The sequence below is a fragment of the Peromyscus leucopus genome, chromosome 14, assembly GCF_004664715.2.
Source record: "Peromyscus leucopus breed LL Stock chromosome 14, UCI_PerLeu_2.1, whole genome shotgun sequence".
NCBI classification, from domain to species: Eukaryota; Metazoa; Chordata; class Mammalia; order Rodentia; family Cricetidae; genus Peromyscus; species Peromyscus leucopus.
The window spans coordinates 73,701,847-73,726,572 of NC_051075.1; the positions used below are offsets into that span (position 1 = coordinate 73,701,847).

The window sequence follows — 24,726 nt, forward strand, 5'->3', positions numbered from 1 at the left end:
CCTGGGCTTTACAGAAATGCCAGCTTCTCGGACTCAATGTGTTTTCCTACTTAGAGGGGTCACAGACTGGAGACAGAGTAAGGGTGTAAGGTATGTTCACCTATATATCAGTGTTCCCCAACCTCCCTAAGGCTGCGATGCTTTAATACAGTTCCTCATGTTGTGGTGACCCCCAACCATAAAATTATTTTGTTGCTACTTCTTAACTATAGTTTCGCTACTGCTATGAATAGTAATGTAAATATCTGATATGCAGGATACGTGATATGCGAGCCCCCAAAGGATGAGAACCACTGCTCTACATGGAGTCTCAGCCTCTCCCAAGCTATGCTGGGGGTTGTGGGCTCATGGGACCCCTACACAATATGGACATATCTCTGGGTGAATGAGCCATGAGTGAAGTCTACATTCAAGACATATCAAAACTAGAACTTTGAAGATAGGGTCAGGGACAGAAAAATTTCAAGGAAGTAATAGGGAAAGTTACGGTAATTCCTAAAAGAAAACTAGCAAGTTTATTTGAGACTTACATCTATTATTTTAAATTAATATGTAGGGGTGTCTCTGTGTGTGTACATGTATGAAGCTTTGCTCACATAAGTGCATATGTAGAGGCCAGAGGTGTCAGATCATATGGAGCTGGAATGAGAGATGGTTATGAGCCATCTGGGTGCCGGTCCTTTGGGAACACAACTCTTAACGGCTGAGCCATCTCTCCAGGCCCCAAAAACAGTCAAACATGGCAGAGGTACTTTGTCAAAGCAAGGAAATGTAGTCAGAGGACTGAAGAACTTCCTTTGAGTGCCTGTCAGCCATCAGTGTACCCAGGGCCTTTAACGTAGCATTGCCCCGGACGAGGCTCCGTCACTTGACTCATTTGTCACCAGGGATAAGTGTTCGTTCTTTGGATTTCTGCCCTGAGAAAGGGGGACCCAAGATCTATTTCCTTGTGTGGAGTCTCTCAGAATGAAGTGCTCAGAAAAGACACAGGAGATCTGTTAGTGCCACAGACTCCATTGCTCCATGGGAGGAGGGGTCCCGCTATTAGCCACAGTCGCTACCCAAGCCCATGCTAGAGGCCTGTGAGGACAGTTCTTATGCAGTCCAGAGCTGCTGAAGGAGATGCGCCCAAAGCTATGAACTGTCTGGAAATCCCTCTGGTGTATTCTGCTGATCTCGGTCCTGCCTTTCCACAGTTCTTGGGACAATAAGGAATGGCTGAACCATTAATTACTCACAGCCCTGTGGCTAACAGGTATTGTACTGACACATCTCCTAGACACCATCTCCTTCACCATCATGGCGACTCTTCAGGTGAGCAAGCTGGGAAATCCTGGTGCAGCTGCATTCTGAAGCAGAATGAAGAACTGGGCCAATGGAGTTGGGGATTTATCTCAGTGGTAGAGCGCTTGCCTAGCAAGCGCAAGGCCCTGGGTTCAGTTCTCAGCTCTTAAAAAAAAAAAAAAAAGAACTGTGCCAATATAGCTCTGCAATGGTAGCATGGGTCTTCTTCAGACCAGCCTTCCTAGGCAATGTCTCCCTGCCATATCCACATTTAGGGACAGGGAGAGGGAGATGAAGATGAGAATCAAGAGTGACCTCTGTGAAACCACATGTCACGCCAGGCAGTGACTCTGTTGTTGGCTTTTGCAAATATCCAGAAACAGGTAATACGGTGGGGCAGACAGAAATAGAGCTTAAAACTGATAGCTTTCTGGGGGGCTGAGACGGCTCAGTGGTTAAGAACACTGGATGTTCTTCAAGAGGACCTGAGTTCAGATCCCCGCACCTATATGGTGGCTCACAACTATCCATAACTCCAGTTCCAGGGTATCTAATATGATCTTCTGACCTGTTCAGGTACCAGGCATATGGTGCACATCCATACATGCAGGTAAATGCACATAAAATAAAATAAAATAAAATAAAATAAAATAAAATAAAATAAAATAAATAAATCTAAAAGAAGAAGAAACCCAATATCTTTCTGTTTTTCTGTGAAGCAAGAATTATGTCAAAGTCATTGTCTCCTTTTCTATGTGAGAGGGGACTTGGTCCCTTCCTACAGATCTTGCAAAAATCAGAAGCATGCCGCTGAAGCACAGCCCATAGTAATATTCTGTGAGCATCTTCACTTCCTACTGCTCACCACACATACATACACACACACACACACACACACACACACACACACACACACACACACACACACGTTCGTTACACAGACGAACAGGAATGGATAGAAGAGGCAGGTGGATAAACAAGTACCTTATTCTTGGCCCTACAGCAAGCATCAAGGTTGGCATAAACTAGTGCTGTTGAGACAGGCCATGCCAGTTCTCCCTGGCCTGCTCTGGCTGGTGGAATAGTCTGCAGGAAGAAGGGTGGTACATTGCCCAGAACTGTGAGAACCTGCTTCTGCCAGCGCTCAGGGACAGAGCCCAAATCCCAGAACATGCATGGGCTCTGTGCTTTTCATGAGCCCTGTTTCTGACCATCCATGCTGCCTTCGCCATCTGTCTTTATCCTTGGTACCAGGCAGAAGGTGGGAGACTGGCTCCTAGCAACGCGGAGCCCAAAGCTGTGGTGGTCATTGTAAAGTTCCGTGATGGTGGTGGTAGGTTTCTGTTCCTCTGTGCGATGGTCTCACCAGGATTTCTCAACCTTTAACAAGAACCACATGAACTTACTCTCCCTCCCAGCCAGCAGCCCTGCTCACCTGTCTATGTGGGTTTTCAGTGGGTGGTGATTCATCTCAGATCTTGGTAAGGATGAAGCGGCCAAGTGCCTCGAGATAGGGCAAGGCCCCTGATGAGCCATACCCATCCTGCTGAGGGATAAACAAGAAAGTCTGCCAGGAGAACCTGGCCTCCAGTGAACAACTGACCTTGTATTACATGGCACTTTTATCCTCCAAAAAGGTGAGAGGCAGAGGAAAAGCCCACTGGGCCTGGGGCCCAAGGGGTACAGCCCAGCCTCTCCCTCTATCCTGTATAGCCTCAAATAGGATGCCTCTGACCTCAAGTGGTTCAACTGTCCACTGTATATAACTGGTTAGCTCTGTGATACTATGGCCTAGTGCAAGATATTGGAGATTTGCAAAGTCATGGTGAGCTTGGCCTGTGCTTTTGAACAGTCTCACAGATGCCTTTGTGGAGGCTCGTCTACTCTGCAAAGTCTGTGTTTCTCCAGGAAAATGGGAGAAGTGGGGACTAGGGTCTGTGCCTCTCCTGACTCTCTACTCATTAGTCTACAGGAGAGCCTGGCTCTCCTGCCAATGATAATGACATGATTAATCCGCAGTGTGTTCCTGCAGTGAGTCACACCCCACTGAAGCACTTTACTTACCATCTTACTTAATCCTCCCTCAATCTAACAGGCAGATGCAATGGCTGTTGGCCATCTATCCATGAGGTCACTGTAGTTCAGACTGCCCAAGCCCATAGTCTCAGCGAGCCTAAAGCCTACTGCTATGAGAATTCCAGGTCCATAGATGACCACTGTTTCCTTCAGGAGTTGTTTACGCCACAACACCTAGCTGTGGGGTCAGCTTGAAATTTGTATTTCTCTTCTTCTGCCCAGAAGGGTTCTCAGTGTAGGCTCTCCCAAGCTCACAGATGTTTATGCCCCCCTCTTCCTCTCTCCTCTCTCTCCCCCACTATTCCCCTTATCTTTCTCGGTGCTGGGACTCTGGGCCTACTACTTTGCCTCTGGTTGAACCTATAGGTTTTGGGAAAGTGCAGTTCTGTACAATCTCCATGGCCAGAAGAATCAGTGTCCACAAGAATAAAGGCTGAGGGACCACATAGTCTCTAGTCCCCAAAGGGAGGGACAGGGTAGCTGCCAGAGGCCTTCAGGACTCTGTTCCCATCTGGCTGTCACCTCATCCCTGTTCTCCAGGATCACATCCCAGAGGGGTAGCCTAGACTTCTCTGAGGTAGAATCGAGTTTTCAAGGCCCCAGACTCCTTAGATGCCCCTGGAGCTCAGTCACAGGCTGTCCTAGTTTGCATTAACTGTCAACTTGACACGGCCTAGAATCACCTAAAAAGTCTCAAGTGAGTAATTATGTATAGCGGGTTGGTCTGTGGGTGTGTCTGTAAGGAACTGTCTTGGTTGTTAAGTGATGCAGGAGGTCCCAGTTCACTGTGGGCAGCATCATCCCTAGGCGGGGGGTCTTAGGCTGTATGAGAAAGCTAGCCAAACATGAGCCTGCAAGCAAGCCAGGGAGCAAGCCCACTGTGCTCCATTTCTGCACCAAGTTCCTGCTGGAGTTTGTGCCCTGGCTTCCCTTGGTGATGGAATGTCACCCATAAGCTGAAATTAACCCTCTCCTCCCTTAAGATGCCTTTAGTCAGAGCGTGTTGTCACAGCAACAGCAGGAATTCAGGGCACTTCCCATTCCCCAGTCTTTGCTTCTGGAAGCCTGTGAGCAGGCCAGACAAGGGCTGGTATGTCCACACTCTCCCCTGCCCCCTGTGCAGACACAGTATCCACGTGTCTCACTATTGACTTCACTCACCATTGGACACTGGTGCCATGTAACAGCACAGCTGATCTACTTATAGAGGAGGCACTGTAGAGCCTGCATTGGCCCAGACTGGCATAGGAACTGCTGAAGCTCCTTGGTTCATTGGGTCATTCAGTAAGCCCTTGGCTGGTGTCTCCCCATACCCAACACACACACACACACACACACACACACACACACACACACACACACACACACACGATGCAGCATTGGATAGACACTCTCGTAGAGAATATGACCTAGTGACATGGGTGGAAGTTACAGGTATTACATAAACACACACCGATATTTAAGTTGCCGTACACATTCAGTGTGGCTGCTTCTATGTGTGGGAACAAGAGAGAAACGAAGGAAAACGTAAAAGGAAGGGTAGAAGGCCATGCATTGGCCGGAGTCTAGTGAGGGGCCTGGCAGGCATTTCTGCAAGGTAATTGTACCAACAGGTCCACAGAATTCAAATATGGCCACAGTTTTCTCAGAAAGAGGCTTTTAGGTCCACATGAATCCATCCTAGTGCAGAGAAAAGAGGCTAGAGTTCAGGGGAAGGGATCCTGCCTGTCAGTCCAGAAGGGACAGTGTTACTCAGCCAGGGCATCTACTATTCTGAGTACAGGAAATGTTGAGTCAAAAAAAAATGAGGCAGATATTTTTATTTTTCTTTCACACTGGGATCTGGGAGCTTGAACTGCCAGGACGTCAGTCAAGAGAGAGAGTTGGACACCCGAAGTGACTTGCTAAAGCCTGTCTCGCACGTAGCTCTGCATCTCACGGGCCATCCAGATTTCTCTTATCTCAGGCTGAGTCAGAAACAGAAATACCAAGTCTTGGCTGTGAGGATGGAGGGAAGTGAGCAAGGACTTGAGAGCCAGACAGTGAAGGGCTTGCCACCCCCCTTCAGGACCCATGAGGACTTAGAAAAATGTCAATCACCCACCTGAGCCTCAGTTTCCCCATATGCAGGGTGGATTTGGTAAAACTGACACCCTAGGGCAATCAGGAAACTTACAATGATAGACTCCAAAGTTCTGTCTAATTATGGTAATGACCTGGCCCATGTGTGTGTTTGTAAATCAACCCAGACTTTGCACGTCTCTGACAGGTTCTTGAGGCACGACCTTTTTAAGACCAGTTTCTTCACTCCTTCCTTACCCATGAGTGCACCAACCTACCTCTGGCAAATAGGGGGTCCGTGTTCAGAGTCAAGGTGGGCACCTTCAGCCCTAGGACGCCCACAGAGCACCACCAAATAGAACCTGTCGTTGACATAGGGGGCTGATGAGCAAAGCTCCAAGTTAGCTAGGACTTTTCTTCAAGGTGGCTTCAAGGTCAACACACAAGAGAAGTCACTAGTCATCCCTCTGAAGCCCTTCTCAGCTTAGATAGTGCCTTTATCTTGAGACAGCCATTGCCTTGCAAAGAAGGGGTTGGTTTCTGGGGGGCTTTTGAAGCCCATTTGACCTCGGTTATCAGTGTCTCTCCTGATCACATTTCCTCATCTCTGACTTGGGAACTGTGATGAGTCTTCTTTCATGGAGAAGTGATATCAAGTCTGTAGAGTGATTCCTTCAAGTCCATGTCCTACATCTTGTTGAGGTCATGGTTTCTGCGCCACACCCTGTGTGGGTTGAAATCACAGCAGACTTCATCCTCTAATGGCTGAACTTCTTTAATATGCTCAGACACCCCCCCCCCCCCCCCCCCGCGCAGTGGGGTCTGGATAACCTTCAGCATCTGACTCAGGAGGCCTTGGAAGGAAGCTGAGATTCTGCATTTCCAGAAAGTTCTCAGATAACGCACACTTGAGTCATGCTTGAGGACTTTGTGGAGATGGAAAGAACAAGTGAGCAAGGAGCCAAAGTCTGCAGCATCTGACTTCTCTGAATGCGGGGTGTATGCTCACAAGCACAGGCAAAGACTTTAGACACTCAGCCACCTGCACGCAGGAGTGCATACATGCATGCTTAGGTTCCATATACCTGCACATAGGCAGACACTTATCTACAAACACACGTGCATTTCCACACATCCACATGCGTGTTTGTCCATCTACAGGTTCACACTCAAAAGTGTGTGGGCAGGTTGTACTACACATGCACATTCCACCTTGCACACAGCCCCACTTAACCCCACTCCTAACAACCGAGGGTTGTATCCCATCACATTATGGTCATAACTGGGTCTTGATGGGAATTATTAGTTTCATCATGTGGGAATCTTGCATTGAATCTGCCATTCACATCTCTCTGTTGCATCCCCTTGTCCTACTTGAGATGACAATGGTAAATCTGTGACACCCTTCCACCATGGACAATGTCTTGGGTCTGAGAGTGAACCAGCCCTGAAAAGGCTCTTCTGTTTATTGGTAAGGCCACCCTCCCCCGCCACTCTTCTCTGGCTTAAGAATAGAAAGAAAGGGCCATGCCTCAGCCAGTGAGCAGAGTTCTTGTTTTGCCATGTCACGAGACAGTCTGTGCTCTTGGACATGCCAGTCCCTCCTGGTCTACAGATCTCTACATTTGTAGTAAAAATACATGCTAGAGTAGGGCACTGATCACACGCCCTGTACTTCACATTTTGCAGATGAGTAAATGTACCTAGTTCCATCCCAGAGGGGGGTGTGCCATGGGTATCCCTGTTCTCCTGGTGAGAGAAGTGAGGAACAGAGATACACAGGTAACCTTCCCAGGCTGCATAGCCAGAGGTCACGCTAGTGAGAGGCGAGGTTGGCTCTGGTGCATGCTTCTCCGTGATACTCAGATCCCAGGCTGGATGGCGGCCACAATGAGCTCTCATTCTTCCTCCTGTTCCTGCATCTCCATGCCTCTGCAATTTCCTCATCTGCTTATTGTTGTTTTCTCTTCTTTTAAACTGATATTTTAGATTTATTTTTTGTCAATGCCATAGTTATATGTAATGTATTTTTATTATATTCACTGTGTTACCCTCTCTTCTTCTCCCCCATCTAACTGAACCCTCTCTTCTTTTCCTTCTCTTTCTCCTTCTCCTCCTTCTTCACAACTCCATCGCTGTCTTTCATGTCTTTCTGGTAGCACATTGGGTTTAGTTAGGGGTTTTTACATGGGCAAGTGTAGAGGTCTGCACTGGAGCACAGGCAACTTACAGTGTCTATGCTACTGAAGAAAATTATTCCCACCTTAAAAAAAACACACGTATTTGGTATTTGTGCGTGCGTGCGTGTGTGCGTGCGTGCATGCGTGTGCACATGCACACATGCTGCAGCACATTTATGGGGGTCAGAGGATAGCTTGTGGAAGTCAGTTCTTTTATTCCACCATGTGGGTTCTGAGACTGACGCAGGTCATCAAGTTTGGTGGCAAGCACCTTTATCTGCTGAACCATCTCGCCAAGGCTGTAGTTATTTTTCTTGGGGTCTCTTTTCTTCTTAGCATGGGGGTCTCGTTTCCTCTCACACTAGCCTCTGCAGTTTCTCATCTCCCTGTTTCTGTCCCCATTGTCCTCAATGCTCTGCAGTCTCAGGGTGGTATACAAATGCCCAAGGTGGTCCAGGGAGATGTGATCAGTTAGGGATGGTGGGGTTGCCCATGCTCTATTCTGTCTTATGTATGAACCAATGAAAGAGAAAGAAAAAAGAAAATGCATTGAAAGGATTCCAATGTGTCAAAGATGAGGAACAAGGGAAAGGGAGCAATAGACACCTGAGACCCTCTTCTCCAATCTATTGAGTCTTGGCCAAACTACTGCTAAGGTGGAGAGGTGCCACTAGCTTTTATAGATGATGCAGAGTGCACAGTGCAAGCTCACACACAGAGACATTGCAGGTGAAGGACTGACTCCCATTCCTCGTATCTGACCTCCCCAGGGATGTGTGTGTGTAGCCCTCTGGTTGTTCACAGACGCCCTCTGAGTTCATTGTTGCAAAGGCCACATTTGTCTAGTTCAGTGAGCTCCCTGACTGCCTCATACCCCACCCCAGCCCAGCTGGGACAAAAAATTGCTGATCCATTCTCTCATCTGGACACTGTACAACTACCTGTCTTAACACTTATTTCTCTTCATTATGATGGACAAATGATTTACCTCCATGTACCCATGAGATGATGATGGTGTCTGGCTTACTGAAGACTGGCTGAATGGATGAATGAACAGATCACATGATATCTGCATAGATGTTGCTACCAAGTGCAGTTATGGCTAAGCACCTCAGTCTACAAGGCTGCAAGGGTCCTTAGACCTTCATCCACTCTTAGGATGGATCTTGTTTCCGAGAGAACACCATGGACCAATGTTTTCATTTTCTCTTTATTCTGCTTCAGGGTACTCAGGGATGGATCTGGTCTGGAATATTTCCAAACCTCCTCTCACTTCATATCCAGATTCCATGTGTGAGAATTTCCTCCAGAGGACTGCCCCCCCCTCACTGAAGTGTGGTTTGTGGAACCTGAATTGAGCCCACTACATTTTGGTCGACATAGCAATGTTGACTGTGGACCACATTTAGAAGTTTTAGTGTCTTTCTGCAACTCTGGTGGGTAGCCCTGGAGCATCCTTCTGTAAGAGAAAGGGAACAGCTGGACATTGGACAGACTCCAGTTGATGTGTGGGTGTGTGTGGACATGTGCTTGCAAAGTCTATGTGTGTGTGTCCCTGTGTGCCCATGTGTCTGTGTGTGTGTGTGCATGCATGTGCGAGTATACATGTTTGCCTCTATGCATAGGTGTGAAGACCAGAGGTCAACATCAGTTGTTGGGTTCTATCAATTTTCACCTTATTTTTGAGACAGGATCTCTCACTAAACCTACAGCTTAGCAGTTAGCTAGATGGGAGCCCCAGCTCTCTGTTTCTGCCTCCCAGCTCTGAGATGACAGGCATGCACCTCCAAGCCTGCGCTGAATGTGTCTGCTGGGGATCCGAGCTCATGCCTGCTGAGTCAGCACCTTGCTTACCAAGCCCCAGAATCAGTGTTGCTGCAGTGAGATCACCCTGCACTGGTGTTTCAGAACAATGGGCTTAGAGAAAATGGTTCCCTTCCCGTCCCTGCATAGAGTGAAGGCCTGACACTTTTGCGTGACACCCTAGGTCTGGCCCTGAACTATAACAGAAGTCACAGAGGGAAAAGAGCCAGTGCAGACCTTATTTCAGGCACTGTGATCTATTCCATTCACAGCAAAGGTCTTGAGTCTCACATCCTGGCAGGATGCTGGGGACCACAGACACTCATGCCTACAAAATTATGCAAGTCAGTTTGCAGAAAACTTTGAAACTGGAGCCTGACACACACCTTAAGCTTAACATCGTCTCTGGTCCCTGAACTGTACACCTGCCGCAGATGTGTGCAAACCAGTGACAAATCCCCAAGACATCCCATCACCAAGTCTAGGTAAAAGTCCCCAAGAGAACACCACACACATCAGAAAGTATGAGATCCTAATAAGTCCTGATACACACACACACACACACACACACACACACACACACACACACACACAAAAAATGGTTCAGCTGGTGTGGCCTATGTGTCTTGAACTCTGTTTCACTTTATCTTCTCCACACAGTGAACACTGGGTTCTTAGATAGAAGTTTCCATGTCTGAAAGTTTTATTTCCCCTAATTTAATAAGCCTTCCACTGAGCTCTGCATGAATTGGAGACCATCTGTCCCTTGTCTTTTAATGAGGGTTGAGGGGCACAGGGTATTTCATTTCGTTTGTGATGGGGACAATCATAGGGGCCCTCTGCTCAGATTTCCAGGTCTTACAGACACTCTTTTGCACCTGTAACAATGGCCGTGGGAGGAACTATGGCTCAGAGAGACTGTGTGACTTTTCTGAAGCCATAGAGCTAGAAAGGGACAGAATGGACCCATAGATGTCTCTGAAATTGGAAATTCAATATGTCTCCAAAATTGGGAATTCTGAGTGTACTGAGAGATGGGAGTTGAGCTGTTTATCTATATGTGGATGGAAACATCCCCATAGGTGTGAAACATGATGACTGCCCATCATAGCATGGCCCACAGAGAGGACTGGGCAAAAGAGTGGTCTGAGCCCTGTGGGTTGAAGGCAACACCCTGTCCTGATGTGTATAGTGGCCTGGGCTAGGATCAGGGTGAGTCTCTATTGGAAGATGTGTTTGGAGCTTCCGTAACATGGCTGCTTGCCTCTCCCTGAAAAGAACAGCCTTTCAGTGGAGTCTGCTGGGGATTGCAAAGCCCAGATCGAGACAAGAGCCACAGCACAGCCCCGAGGAGGAAAATTAAGGGCAGTAAAGTCTTTCTTGGAGTGCATGTGCTTCCGTGGAAAGAGTGTGCCACTTGGTTGTTTATTGGCACTGCTCCTCCAAGGCAGGCTTGCAGGGAGTCACCAGAGCCTGCCCCGCCCCTCATCTCTGCGCAGGCCCTGGTGGAGATAGCTAAAGGTACAAGACTCAGTCACTCTGCTCCCAGCCCACAGTTCCTGGCATAACTCCATGTTACCGGAGTCTTGGGAGGAAAGAACTTGGTTTGCAAGGGGTGTTCAGGCTGCCTCACTCATGGCTGCGCTGTTGTGTTTTTCCTGCTGAAAGAGAAAGCTAGCATTTGTTCCTCAGGAAAGTCTCTTCTCCATCTGGAATCAATGGGGGGTGCTCAGTGGATGCCCCCTGAGGACTGGCTGATGTTTATAAGATCTTAATCCTGGGGGGACAGGCTGGCTGGGGCTCTGGGAATGAGTCTGAAGCAGCCCCTCCAGGGTACCAGCTGGAACCCAGCCCAGCTCTAATGACGGGAAGTCTCCTGCCATCCTGATGGAGGCAGCTGAGGTGGCTCCTGGATCCCTCCCCCACCCTTCCCCTCCACTGCTTCCCACCATCTCAGCACCTCCTGTTTCAGGTTCCATGTCAAAGAGCTGCTTGCTGCGCCTCAGGGCTGAGTGAGCCAGGATGAGATTGTATGGCCGAGAAACAGAAAAATCGGGGAAGTCTGTGGCAGTGTGAAGGAATGGGTGGATGTGTTTTGTGTACCTACCGTGCACGCTCCACCCAGGGCCAGGGTGGAGAGCACATCATTCCATCGAAACCCAAAGAAGCCACCTCCACTGTCCCCTAGCCTTGCAGTTAAAGTTGAGAAGAGAGAGTCTGAGTGATGTGCTGTGCTCAGGGCAGGAGAGTCACATTCCTGAAAGGCACCAGCTCTGCAGCTTGCTCGTAGCTCCTCCTATGACCTTGAATTCCATCCTCTGCTCATATTGCCACACAGTGCATCTGGAAACTTCTTGCCATGGTGGGATTGGGTGGACACACACACACACACACACACACACACACACACACACCCTGGTATCATCAACAACAGAATTCAAAGCAGGCTATAAGAGTTACAACTTACAGACTCACTTTGTGTTCATAGCTTGTACTAAGACAACATTTTTTTCCTTAAAGACCCAGAAGTAAGTCAGAAATGCCTTGATTTTTGTTTTGCTGATCAAACGGTTCCTGTCACTACTACCTAACTGTCCCTTGATAAGATGCTATAGGTAACAGGCACCAGAGGCCTGTCTGTGTCTGCAGATACTTTGTGCAGGTGATGACAAGTTGGGGTGGGCCAGAGTTCATCAGATTCTTTAGGAGGCTTTTCCACACTGAGATAAGCCAGGAAAGGCTTCCATGATGCTGTTCTGGGTAAAAGAGATTTCAGTGGGCAGGTGGGGCTCCAATTGTAGAGCTGGGAGAAGAAGCGACTGTTACAATAGATAATGAGATTAGGATGGGGGCAGTGAGATGATTCACTGGGTAAGGGCCACTTGATGACCTAGGACATGGTAGAAAGAGATAGCTGCTCTCTGCAAGCTGTTCACTGACCTCCATGTGCAACACACACACATACGTATACACACACACAAATAAAATGTGCAAGTGATTTTTTTTTTCCTTTAAAATGAGAACAAAGTGAGTGGAGACTTTGGATGGAGGATGGCAGAGTGAAACAGAGATGTAGACTGGTCCAGGGCAGGAAGAGAATCTCTCAGGCAAGAGTGGGGATGAGTCCATGGGGGCCAGGTGAGCCCAGCTGAGGGAGGCCCTGACCCCAGGGAGCTCAGCTTCACAAACCCTGCAATCCCTTTGTCTGGAAGAGAGGAACGAAGTTGAGTCACCAGTGACTTCAAATTGGTTACAACGAGAAAAAAATACCACTCTAGGGGGCCCCAGTGAAATGTATCCTGTGAGAATGGGGCTGGTCTGAGGAGCCTGATTGCAGAGAGGGGTCTGGTTGGCAAGACACAATTAAGTCGGAAGCACAGGGTAGCCTTGATCTAGTTTTCAGCCTGTCTAAACTGGAGTTCATTCTGTAACCTAGAGCTAGATGTGTGCACCATCCCATGTAACACGAATTGCTAAATGGTCTTATTGGGGTGACTGCTGAAAGATCAGAGAGACGAAGGAACAAGTCACCTCTTACCTCTAGGACTCCTCAGCCTGAAAAGCTTTCCTGAGCTGAAAGACTTTAGTTCCTGTCTCCTCGCACCTTGTATAACTTTCTCTGCCCACCCATATCATTTCCGGTCTCAACTTTCCTAGGGTTGGGATTAAAGGCCTGTGACTCTCAAGTACTGGGATTAAAGGTGTGTGCCACCACTGCCTGGCTCTGTTTTCTCTCCTAGACTGAGTCAATCTCATGTAGTCCAGGGGAGCCTTGAACTCACAGAGATCCAAAGGGATCTCTGCCTTCCAAGTGCTAGGATTAAAGGTGGGTGCCACCACTGCCTGACTTCTGTGTCTAATCTCGTGGCTGACTCTGTCCTCTGACCCTCAGGCAAACTTTATTAGGATACACAATATATCACCACAATCCCAAGCCGTGATGGGATGATGGGAGATGGAGTCTGTGTTGGGGCCACATTAGGACCTTAAAAGGGGCCCGAGGGTGTACTCACTCAACTGCTTGTAGAGCATGTGCCGTGCCTCTGACTCAGCTCTGATGCGAGCCTTGGAGCATCTGCTCTGGAGCGATGTGGATGGGAATAAGAGCCTCTTGGCTCTTTCTTGCTCACTACACAGCAGCTAGCTGAGGACCTCCAGCCCTGCTCTTCTTCTCAGCACTTTCCAGGTTTCTCTCACCCCAGAACTCCCTTTCCTCTCTTCTTCCCCTTTCTGTCCTCTAAGGTCCAGATGGAAGACCTCCCTCTCTCTGACCCGCCCCCCCCACCAGCTCTAAACAGCCCCACTATCTCCAGAGCCTCTCTTAGTGGCCTCTATTACAAGAGTCACACTCATCCGTTTCTGAGGTACCAGGAACCAGAGGCATTCACAAGAGATGGGGAGGAATGGAAGGAAAGCAGACACAGTCTGCCCATCCTGACTCTTTCAGGAAGTGTATTTTACCGGATGTTTACAATCCAATTTTCTCTCTGTGACACTCAGATTATCGTGTATCATTTCCCTCTTCCACAGAAGAGGAATCAGAGGCTCAAGGGCACTGAGCATCGCAGAACTCACATCCAGGTCGCCTGCCTCTGCCACTGCTGGTTCCCTGGCTGCTTGCTTTAAATACACTCTTAAACCTGTTCATTACCTTGCATCCCTTGCACAGACAGCGCCTGGGCCCAGTGGGTGGGCACATCTCAAGAAGTGCCTTGCAGTCCATTTTGCCCACCAGCCATGGCAAGCACTCTCTAGTGTACACCCAGATCTAATGGACCCCACAGAACTCAGTTGCTCCTATATATGAGACCCTGAAGTTCCTGAATTTGCAAATCCAGACATCTTCCAAAAGCACAGGTTTGAATGGGTGGGAACCATGGTGTCATCCTTGAACGGAGGACTGGGGAGCTAGCAGAACACTTACTTTGAGTGCTAGGAGTGTAAAGGTGGTTCTTCCCATAAAGGAGCAAGGCTTCTCACTGCATGCTCTTGCAAGGTGGCCTGAGGGGAGGAACAAAGATGTCACAACTCAGAGGCCCGGTGAGTATTCAGGATGACATTCTGCCATGGGCAGAGTCATGTCCCCCAATGATGTCACTCGCCCACTCCTCACAACGTAGGACCACATTTATGGTATGGGGAAATGAAGCTGATTGTAGGGGTACAGGCCTGGTATCCCTACACTCAGGAGGCAGAGACAGGGGGATGACAAGTTCAGGGCCAGCCTAGGTAGATTAAGGACTGAGACACTCTCTAATACAAAGAGTCTTAGGAAAAGAACACAGCACTTCCCTATCATGATTTTATCCAATGAGACTTGTGTCAACTGTCTGTCCTATAGAACTTCAGGACAACAAATGAATACAAATCAATTAGCAGTCAGCAAGTTGGTGGTCATTTGTCACAACTATTATATAAGACTAATGCATAGGGTCGCTCTGCAGTCCCTCTCACCGAGAAACTAGGCTACAGGTGAAAGGGGGGAAGTTTGCCTTAGCAGTGTCCTGTAGCCAGACTTTCTTTTCCACAGCCAGCCCCAAGTAATGACATGGAGACTTATTACTGATTATAAAAGCTCTGCCTTGGCTTAGGCTGGTTTCCAACTAACTCTTATAACTTAAATTAGCCCACTTATATTAATCTGTGTTTTGCCTCATGACTTTTTGCCTTTCTTTTATCTCACACCTCCTGTTTCCTCTCTGTGTCTCCCAGTGTCTCTGCCTCACTTCTTCCCAGAGTCCTCCCTATGCCTGGAAGTCCTGTGTATCCCTGCTGCCTAGCTATTTTATTAATCCAATCAGAAGACACCTTGAGAAAGACACATCTTCACAGTGTACAAAAAGACAATTCTACAACATGTCTCCCTTTTTGCCTAAATAAAAAGGAAAGGGTTTAGTTCTAACACAGTAAAACTATATATAATAAGAACAATTATCAAGTAAGAATTACATTTACAATGTTCAGTCCATTTGTAGTTGGCATATTCAGAGAAAATATTCTATTATCTATCCTATCTTGATAAATCTAAAGTTTTATATCTAATTTATTTTCTAACCTGACTTGTATTACCAACCCAAAACTATCTTTTTGGACCTCAAAGCATTTTCTTAGAGAAACAATTTAAGCTTTTATGTCTCTCAATCTTATACACTTTACAGCTCTTTTGTTTCTTTTTTGAATTTGGTAGCAAGAAAATCTGTAATTATTACTATCTTGTCTTCAGAGACTCGAGAAGGATATAATATTACCCAAGTAAATAGGAAGAGTAGAGCAAGCAACTTCCAAAACTAAGAAATGACAGAGACATCTGGGTGCCTGGAGAGTCACCCCAAGGTTACTCTGCAATGTTGGGGCATTCCTCTTAGACCTACAGTCCTATAATATCTGACAGACTTTTCTGGGAATCAGGAATTTTGAAGGACTGTCCTACCTTGTCTTTGCAAAGTTTGGCAATTGCCTTCTTTTGTGTCTTGCTTATCCAATTTGGACAACATACTGCCAGCAACTTGGGCAGTTTCTTGTCCAAATGGCTAGCTCTGTCACATTGAAAGCAAAATCCATATGGAGGTTCTTGATGACCATTATCTTCTTTTGAAGTAAATTGTTGCTGCCTGGAGCAGACATGTCTCACTGTCATGAAAAACCTTACATTATTAAAACATCTTAAATGCCATATTCTATAGGTCTCTGAAGTGTTGGAAGAGAACCTATCTATCTAAAATATATCTCTGTTTGGCCTTCAAAACATACCTAATATGACTACAAATTTGATTGTTATAGGTGACTAACTACTAACCTGTACTTCTTTATCATCCTAAATAGTTTGTAATAGTAGTTTTCAAGGACTAGAATTTAAATTACATTGTTAAATGAGTTGCATAGGTATAATACCTTAAACAAGAGTAGAAGCATATGTACAGTGTGTTCTAACACAAATAACCTTAAATTTGTATCAATATGCAAAAATACCTTAAACAAGAGTAAAAACATATATACAGTATAGTAAAAATAACCTTAAATTTGTATCAACATACAAAAATCCATACCAGTGTAAAATATTTAGGACTAGTTATTCTTTTAGTTTAAAAGTATATTCAATAATCTACTCTTTTATCCTATCATTTCTAGTGCCCATTTGGGATCACTCTGGATGATGCCTAAGAGAAGCAATGAGGAGAGACCTTCTAAGAGTATAAACTAGACCTCTTTCTATGGGATTTTTCATATTCAATTACGGCCCACCCTTTAAACATTCAGCACTAAATCCCAAAGTCAGTGCAGGCTACAGTAATAGGCATGGAGAAGAGTCACATCTGGGTCCCCATGCCACTTTACCTATCCATGAGCTGTGTGGTTTAACCTTCCTTGGCTTCATTTGGGGGGGTAGTAATGAATGTTCTGCTGGTTTGGGGGTTGTATAAGATAATGAATCTATCTATTATCTAACTTACCACTGTGACTCAGTGCATGGAAATAAATCAGTTTTTCTTTTGTTATTCCCTTCAGATTATGGCCTCATTTTCTTCTTCAAGTATGAGCATGTCATTCAGGTACCTCCTATGAGTGTTAAGAGGTCAACCTCCATGCTATCAAACCATGGTAGCTGTTTGTTTGAATTTGTGAAATTTTTATAAAAGTGGCAGATGAATTATGGATACAATCAAAAGCTAGCACAATAATTATGATAAAGTGAGAGCTCTTTAGTCTATCTAATCCACCCTCCAGATTCCTACTTGCAGAAAGCTGAAGTGGCAGCAGGTTTTGATATTTGTTGGCGATTTTCTAACTGTCAGTCTAGTGACACGGCAGAAGAGTATACTGTGTGGGGGTGGAGAGATGGCTGGGCAGTTAGGTGTACTTGTCAGCCCTGCAGAAGACCCAGGTTCAGTTCCAAGTACCCACACTGGATGTCTCACAGCCCATCTGTACACAAACTTCCGTCTTCTGAAGTCACCTGCATACACATGGGGTTCAGGCATGTACTCAGGCTCATAAAATAAAAACCAACAAAAAATATTTAAAATACAATAGTATATTGATTTTTTCTTTTCAACAGCATTTCCTTTTTTCTTTCTCTTTTTTTAGTTTTTCGAGACAGGGTTTCTCTGTGTAGTTTTGGATCTTGCTCTGGATCTTGTTCTCTAGAACAGGCAATAGCATCTCCTGCCATGGAAGAAGCTGGTTTAGATTTCTTTTCACACACACACACACACACACACACACACACACACACACACACACACCTTCTATGTAGTTTTAAGACAGTTTTTCTTTTTTTCTTTCATAAGTCAGAAGTGTTTGAAAAAGTTAAATATTGAACCCCATAGTGCATTGAGCTTGGAAACACTCTATAATTAACATTCTTGATAGTGAAGTTATTTCCCCTGGAGTTAATAACTATTATTGTTAATTGGTTTGCTTAATTTTTCTATATAGTTACTGCTGATTCATTTTTTGAATTCTCTAATTTTTGAACAATCGTAAGATGACTCACACAACAGCCAGACACTGGCACTTGGTACCCAGTGGAAATGCCTCTTGGTTCCTCGGTCTCCCAGCTGCCAGAGTGCTCAGATTTGACCTCAGAATTTTTTACTTCACTCTTAGCCCGAAGTTTCTCTTCACCCTTTGTCATTCTCCTGTTAGTAACTATCCATCGCTTCTTACATTGCTTTATCACCTTATTGCATTAGAAAGCAATGTCTAGAAACTTCCTAAGGCATTAGTCCATGAGATATACATACTGAGGACTTGCATATGTCTGAATGTATTTAATTCACTTTTGTATTTGAATAATGGATGGAGTTTTACACCAGGTACCGTTTTTTCTCTTGTTGAGGAAGGTCACTGTTGGCCTGCTTCCTTGTTCTCAAGATCTTGACTCAAAGGTTTATTGCCCTGAGATGAATTGAAAGTCTTCCTTTTCTATGTCTAGAGGATGTTGTGTTTGTTTTGAAGTTTGAGACTGACAGGAGCAGATGCCCATGCCTCTCTGCTGACACAGTGCCCACTTCCTGGAGATGGCCTGGCTTTCCAAGGGAAGGCAATGTGTTTTGTTCCCAAGAGACTTTCTTGCATCTTGAAGCGTCCTGTCTGCTTGCTTTCCCCGTGGTGTATGTGAATTGGCCATCTGCTTTCTGAGATCATCCCCTCTGCTCTCCAGGTTTCTTATAGCTGACTTTTCAATCCATTCCCAAGGTTTTCTTAGCTCCTGTCAATGTTGGTTTCTATAAGGAACTCACTCAGGCTCCCGAGAGCATCTCTGGGTCACACTGAGATGCACAATCAAACACATTTTTTTTGTGGTCATTTTCCATGACAAGTCTCTACTCCCAACACATGTTCAGCACTTTTGGTACCCAATCTTCTCAAGAGTCCAAAACAGAATAGTTGTACTTACTTGGCATCAATCCCCAGCACCAAGGAGAAGAATCCTATAAACTAAAGGCCCCAAGCTGTGCCAGCACTCACAGCAGCCAACATGACTGGTTTTTAATTTCATCTGGTCTCTGTGGCCCCCTGTGAGAATTCGCATGAACCTAGTCAGACAGTTGAGGCAAGGTCCGTGTGGGAAAGCCACATGCCACCACTCTAGTGCTGCTTAGTGCCTAAAGAAAATGCTAAGAGTTCGTCTTGCTGACCCCACACCCCTGTTGTCCTCCTAGCATGGCTCTAGGGTTGCTAACCTTCTGCCCATTTAGGACTTGACCACCTTGATACCTGGAAAGAAGAGCACACTCATGGCATCATGCAAAGTTTCATTCACATGTTGATGGCATAGGACTTGCCTAAGGCCATGCCATTCACCAAGAGTAGCAGCAAAGTTCAAACCCAAACAGTCAGGTCAAGTAGATGTGGGTGGATGCAATGTGCAACCACAAGGGTCTTCTTTGCTTTCTTTAAAGCTAAAGATGGTGCCCTGTTGTAAAGAGTACAATCCGACTCTTCAGCAAGACACCTATAAAGGCTTCATCCCTGGCCCCTGCTAAGATGCCCCACAGTCCTATGAAGTTGCTCCATGCTCAGGAGCCCAGCAGGCTTCCTCTCATTGTCTATGTCAGAGCTTCAGCAACCAGGTCACCATTCTCATCCTGACCACCTGGGCATCTTCATGACTCATTTCTCATGACTTTGGAAGAATACCAGTTCCTCCAGAGGATCACCCATGATCTGTCAGTCCTCTGCTGAACATTGTCCAAGGCAATGTGAAGGCTCTTCTTGGACCTGGAAACCCACTGTCTGTCTCATAGTCTTTCATCATTCCATGTTACAAAGTCAAGGCTTGTTCTCCATATCCTCTATTCATACCATTCTTAACCCAGGCTCCAACACTTTGAAAACACCTTTAAAATATCTGAAAAAGAAAGAAAGAAAGAAAGAAAGAAAGAAAGAAAGAAAGAAAGAAAGAAAGAAAGGGAGAAAGGGAGAAAGAAAGAAAAAGAAAGAAAGAAAGAAAGAAAGAAAGAAAGAAAGAAAGAAAGAAAGAAAGGAAGGAAGGAAGGAAGAAAGAAAGAAAGCAAGGAAGGAAGGAAGGAAGGAAGAAAGAAAGGAAGAAAGCAAGCAAGGAAGGAAGGAAGGAAGAAAGAAAGAAAGAAAGAGAGAGAGAAAGAAAGAAAAGAGGGGGTAATAGAAGTAAGTAAGAAAATATATAAAAAGTGACAAGTTGCAGTTGCCTGGTGGGAGAATTGGAGTCCTTTTTATATTCCTGTTAACACGCATATAAATACCGGGAATTCCCCTTGCTAAATTCAACTTTGCAAAGGCTTTGGTCTTTCATAAAATTACATCATTTAAGAGGAAATCACTACTTTTTTTTTAAACATAAGCCAGACCAAATACTGAGAAATGTACAACGGGAGAAGAAATAATAAAATCCAGAAAGCAGTTGCCACAAATATGGCGTTCTTCTCAAACCGGCGCACTGAGCCATACTCTGCTTGTGTGGAGTCCACAGCATTCCAGATGAGAATTTAAGCCATTGTGAAAGCCTACACGGGCCCACATGATGGGGTCGGAGAGATGGACCGCGCTAAGTGGCCAGCTACCAAAACTCTAAATGCAAAATAATGTAGGTAGAGAGGAAAATGAAACAAGAATGCAAATATCCTTTTAGTGATGGTGTGTGGGGGGATTTATAGATGATTTTTAGAAACAGAAAGAAGAGAACTCAAGAGATCGAACCCATTCATCCTGGTGTGCTAAGGGAACTCTCCAATTTTCTTTTCCCTTTTGTTTTTGTTTCGCCTTCCACTTGTTTGACCTTGCTTCTGCCAAGGTCAAAAAGGAAGATGGTCTGGGTGTGGTGCACTTCATGGTGCACTCCTATAATCTCAATGCCTACAAGGTCAGGGGTCAGGAGTTGAGGGTCAGCCTTGGCTACAAAGTACTTTCAAGGCCAGCCTGGACTACTTGAGAACCTGTCTCTAAACAAACAAACTCGGACAGGATAACAAGAGCACTCTGGACAAAATAATAATAATAATAATAATAATAATAATAATAATAATAATAATAATAATAAAATGAAAAGTGTTTGCAAAGGATGGCATTGCTCACAGTAGAAGCAATCTCTCTGGAGTGACCTCTCCAAAATGTGCTGTGTTGGAAAACATGCTCAGGCTTTAATTAACATCAGGCCTGTTTTCCTCAGCCAAGGGCTGCCCCCTTCCCTGCAGGGGTCCAGGCGGTCTCAGGCAGTTTGTTCTGACATTGGTCTTCCCCTTTCAAGCCACGCTGGAAGAAGCAAGCTGTAATCAGTCACAGATGGAAAGATGGACAGAATAAAGGACATTGCCCCACCAATTAGAAAATAGAACAAACAACCCACAGAGGACTTTTCCATCACCCTTTGGAGCTGCTGCAGCCCCTTCCAGCACGTGTCTCTTGCAAGTCTTAGGTTACCTTGAGGCCTTGAGGCCTTCCTTGTTCGCTGGGTACCACCCAAACCATGGTTTGCTACTGAGCCTCTCCTGGCCCCCGGACAATGTCTGCTCTAGAGAGGAAATGGAAAACCCAGGCAGGGTTTCAGGTTTATGTGCACGTCCTGCAGGAAAAACCGTCCATCTCAAAGTGTTTGAAGTTGGTTCCAGGTATCCACACTTAAAAATAAAGTAAATTAAAAAAAAAAAAAACCTTTTTAAAAAGTTTGATTTTCCTTTGTACGAGGGAGGAAGAGAAGGGCCATTGCTGGAGGCTGATTTTTCATCTGCCTGCCTGACATTACAAGAACTCTCTAAGTTTTGATAGACTTAATCCCAACCACAGGAGGGATGAAACAGCAGCCTCTGCTGCCAAGGCAAACCCAGACCACACCAAAAAAGCCATGGGCTTGCAAGGGGCTATCTGCCAGGTCTAGTCTGGCAAAAGCCTAGCTAATAAATAATTACACAGTATCCCAATCCATCAAGCTGAACGTGGCTTTACCCCAGTTGTCTAGGCAAAGGCACGACAATGCTGTCCTGATATTGCCAAGAAGACTGTGACACACACACACACACACACACACACACACACACACACACACACACACGCAAAGACTCAGTCTTAGACACCCCTTGAGCTTGTTCACAACTGTCCTCTGTACATTGGGGTTCTCTCTTTCTCTCTGTCTCAGTGTGTGTGTGTGTGTGTGTGTGTGTGTGTGTGTGTGTGTGCCTGTCAGTACTTTTCACTACCCAGATTTCCTCATGGCTTTTGACAACTCATGAACCTTTCTTTGTTGCTTCCTGGTGCTGCTGTTCAGACTGATTTTCTTTCAGCATATGATTTTAGCACAAGCGCTTGTAATATGATTACACTAACTGTTGAGCAATATCGCCTCAGCAGAACCAAGCCACAGAGTTCTTCTTATAACCCTGGGAATGCCTGGGCTCTCGCGGCAGAGCTGATCCTCTGGCTAGACCTCATCAGCTCATGGGACCAAGAGCTGTTGTTTGAAGATGGATGTGCAAGCAGAGATCCAGAAAATGGGCTGCAAAGGAGAAGGGAGGGGCAGGAAGGAAAGGAAGCTAGGCTTTCTGGGAGTCAAAGTCAGTCACCCCTTCTTGCCTCTAGTCATTGGAAAGGTCTACTGTTAAATTTGGCCTTGGATGGTGTGGGTAGGCGTGGCTTCTGTCTGCCTGTTAGCTCTCCAGGAGAGAATTCTGGGAGATTTGTGATTTGTGGTTAGTGGACTGGGGAACAGAACAATTAATATTATTATTAGAAGAAAAGGAAGAGCAAAGACCACAAGAAAAAGAAAGAGGGGCACTCTGTTTCATGATTCCACTCAATTCCCTTCATCTGCAGCTATTTATTTACTCTGTGTGTGTTTGGGTGGGTGTGAGTGTGGGTGTACACGTGCCGCAAGACATGTGTGGAGGTCAGAAGACAATGTTCAGGAGTGTCTTCTCTCCTGTGGGTGTGTCCCAGAGATAGAACTCAGGCCTTTAGGTTTGGTGACACATCCCTTTACCTGGTGAATGGTCCTACCAGCCCTCTGCTAATTTAGTACATATATCAATGTCCAAGTCTCTTCTGGAGGCTATAACAAAATACCAGAAATAGCTTGTCTTAGAAACAACAGATATTTATTACTCACAGCTATGGAGCCTGGGGAGTCTAAGATCGAGACCCTGGCAAGAGCTTGCACTTGGGTTGGGGATGGCACCTTCTTGCCATGTCCTGTCTTAATTACTGTTCTAACACTGTGAAGAGACACCATGACCAAGGTATCTTATGAAAGAAAGCATTTAGTGGGGGCTTACAGTTTCAGAGGCTGATTCCATGACCTCTATAGAGGGATCACGGCAATAGGCAGGCAGGCATGGTGCTAGGTCAGTAGCTTAGAGCCTACTTCTGATCCACAAGTTGGAGGCAGAGAGAGAGAGACAGAAACTGGGCCTGGCATGGGCTTTTGAAACCTCAAAGCCCACCCCCAATGACACACCTCCTCCAAAAAAACCACGCCTCCTAATCCTTCCCAAACTGTTCCAAGAACTGGGGCCCAAGCATGCAAATATACGTGGCTTTGGAGCATCTTTCATGATCATGCTTACCTCATCCATCAGGATAAAGCCCTTTACCATTCAAAGACCATTATACCAGGGAGTAGGACCCTAGCCTGCAAATTTGAAGGAGAAGGTCGCAAATACTTGAGGTGCAGGGATGATTCCTAGGAGTCCCAGTCAAGGTGCTTCCACAATGGTCTAATGTCAGGATCCTCATCTCATTGTCTCAATAACGCAAAAAGAAGTAAATCTACGATTCTGCTAGCCATAGGACCATTCCACATCCTCACTATGGTCTGTCATCATGGGAAAAAATCTAAGAAATGTTTTCTGAAGACTACAACCCTTGAATCATTCTTTTGTTTCAGAAAACTTAGTGATCCTGTCATTCATAAAAGTGTGTGTGCGCGCGTGTGTGCGAGCGCGCGCTTGCGTGCGTGCGTGCGTGTGTGTGTGTGTGTGTGTGTGTGTGTGTGTGTGTATGTGTGTGTTTAAGGAAGATGGGGTTCTTCTCTATAGGAGACATGATCTAATTCAGTTTTTGGTCCCTGTTCACAAGTATGTTAGAAACAGCAACATGAACTTCATGAAGCTTTGCTGTCCATCCCCAAACACTCAAACCCAGATGGCTGGGACTGAAATGATCTTATTTTATGTTTCTTCTTAACATGTCATTGAGTAAGCAATAGGTGTCTATATTATTTCTGTGTTTTTGTTTCAGCTCCCCATTCAGTGCTCTTTGTTTGACTCAGAGACTTAAAACTTACAAAAGGCAACCTCAGTCTTAAGTCTCTGGAACAACTGACGATGATTTTGGTGATTAGGAAAGCACACCCCATAGATCAGCAGATAGCAACACTCCAGTACATCTCTATCTTCTCTACCTTTGATTCCAGCTGATCTGTATGCAGAAGTGATTTGGAAATGCCTCTTCCAGTTTTCCTTTGGAAGATGTGGTCTGTCCTAGGAAGGAACACAGTCCAGAACATTCTCAATGTTTGGACATGCAATGTCTTCTACAGGCTCATGTTTTGAAGGCTTAGTCGCCAGCTATTGGTGCCCCTGTCCCCTTTGGTGGCTTTATAAACTTAAGAAGGTGGAGCTTCACTGCAGGAAGTAAGTCACTGGATCACACCTGTGGAGGAAGTCCCTCCTGCTGCTTCCTGTTTTCCATGAGGTGTAAAAAGACCTCTGATAGGCAATGTCCTTCCCAGGTACATGGTACCAAGCAACCATGGACTGAATCCTCTGGAGCCATGAGTAAAAATGTCATAAAACTCAAGTTGCAGTGGGAAGTGGACTGGCAGGCCTACTAGGAGCTTCTGTTAGCAAAA

General features: G+C 45.8%; 1 long non-coding RNA gene across 3 annotated transcripts in view; it reads right to left on the minus strand.

Annotated features, from left to right (window-relative positions):
- The window catches only part of LOC119089020, a 40,968-nt gene that overhangs the window by 5,216 nt on the left and 11,026 nt on the right, over positions 1 to 24,726 (minus strand). Inside the window, exons 2-3 of one of the 3 annotated variants that reach the window (XR_005092800.1) lie at positions 14,329 to 14,405; positions 2,059 to 2,664 (exon numbers count right to left, since the gene is read on the minus strand). This is a non-coding gene — a long non-coding RNA (uncharacterized LOC119089020). Of the gene's footprint in view, positions 1 to 2,058; positions 2,665 to 2,701; positions 2,831 to 14,328; positions 14,406 to 24,726 lie in introns of those variants that run through there. The other 2 variants (XR_005092802.1, XR_005092801.1) reach the window with 2 other exon arrangements.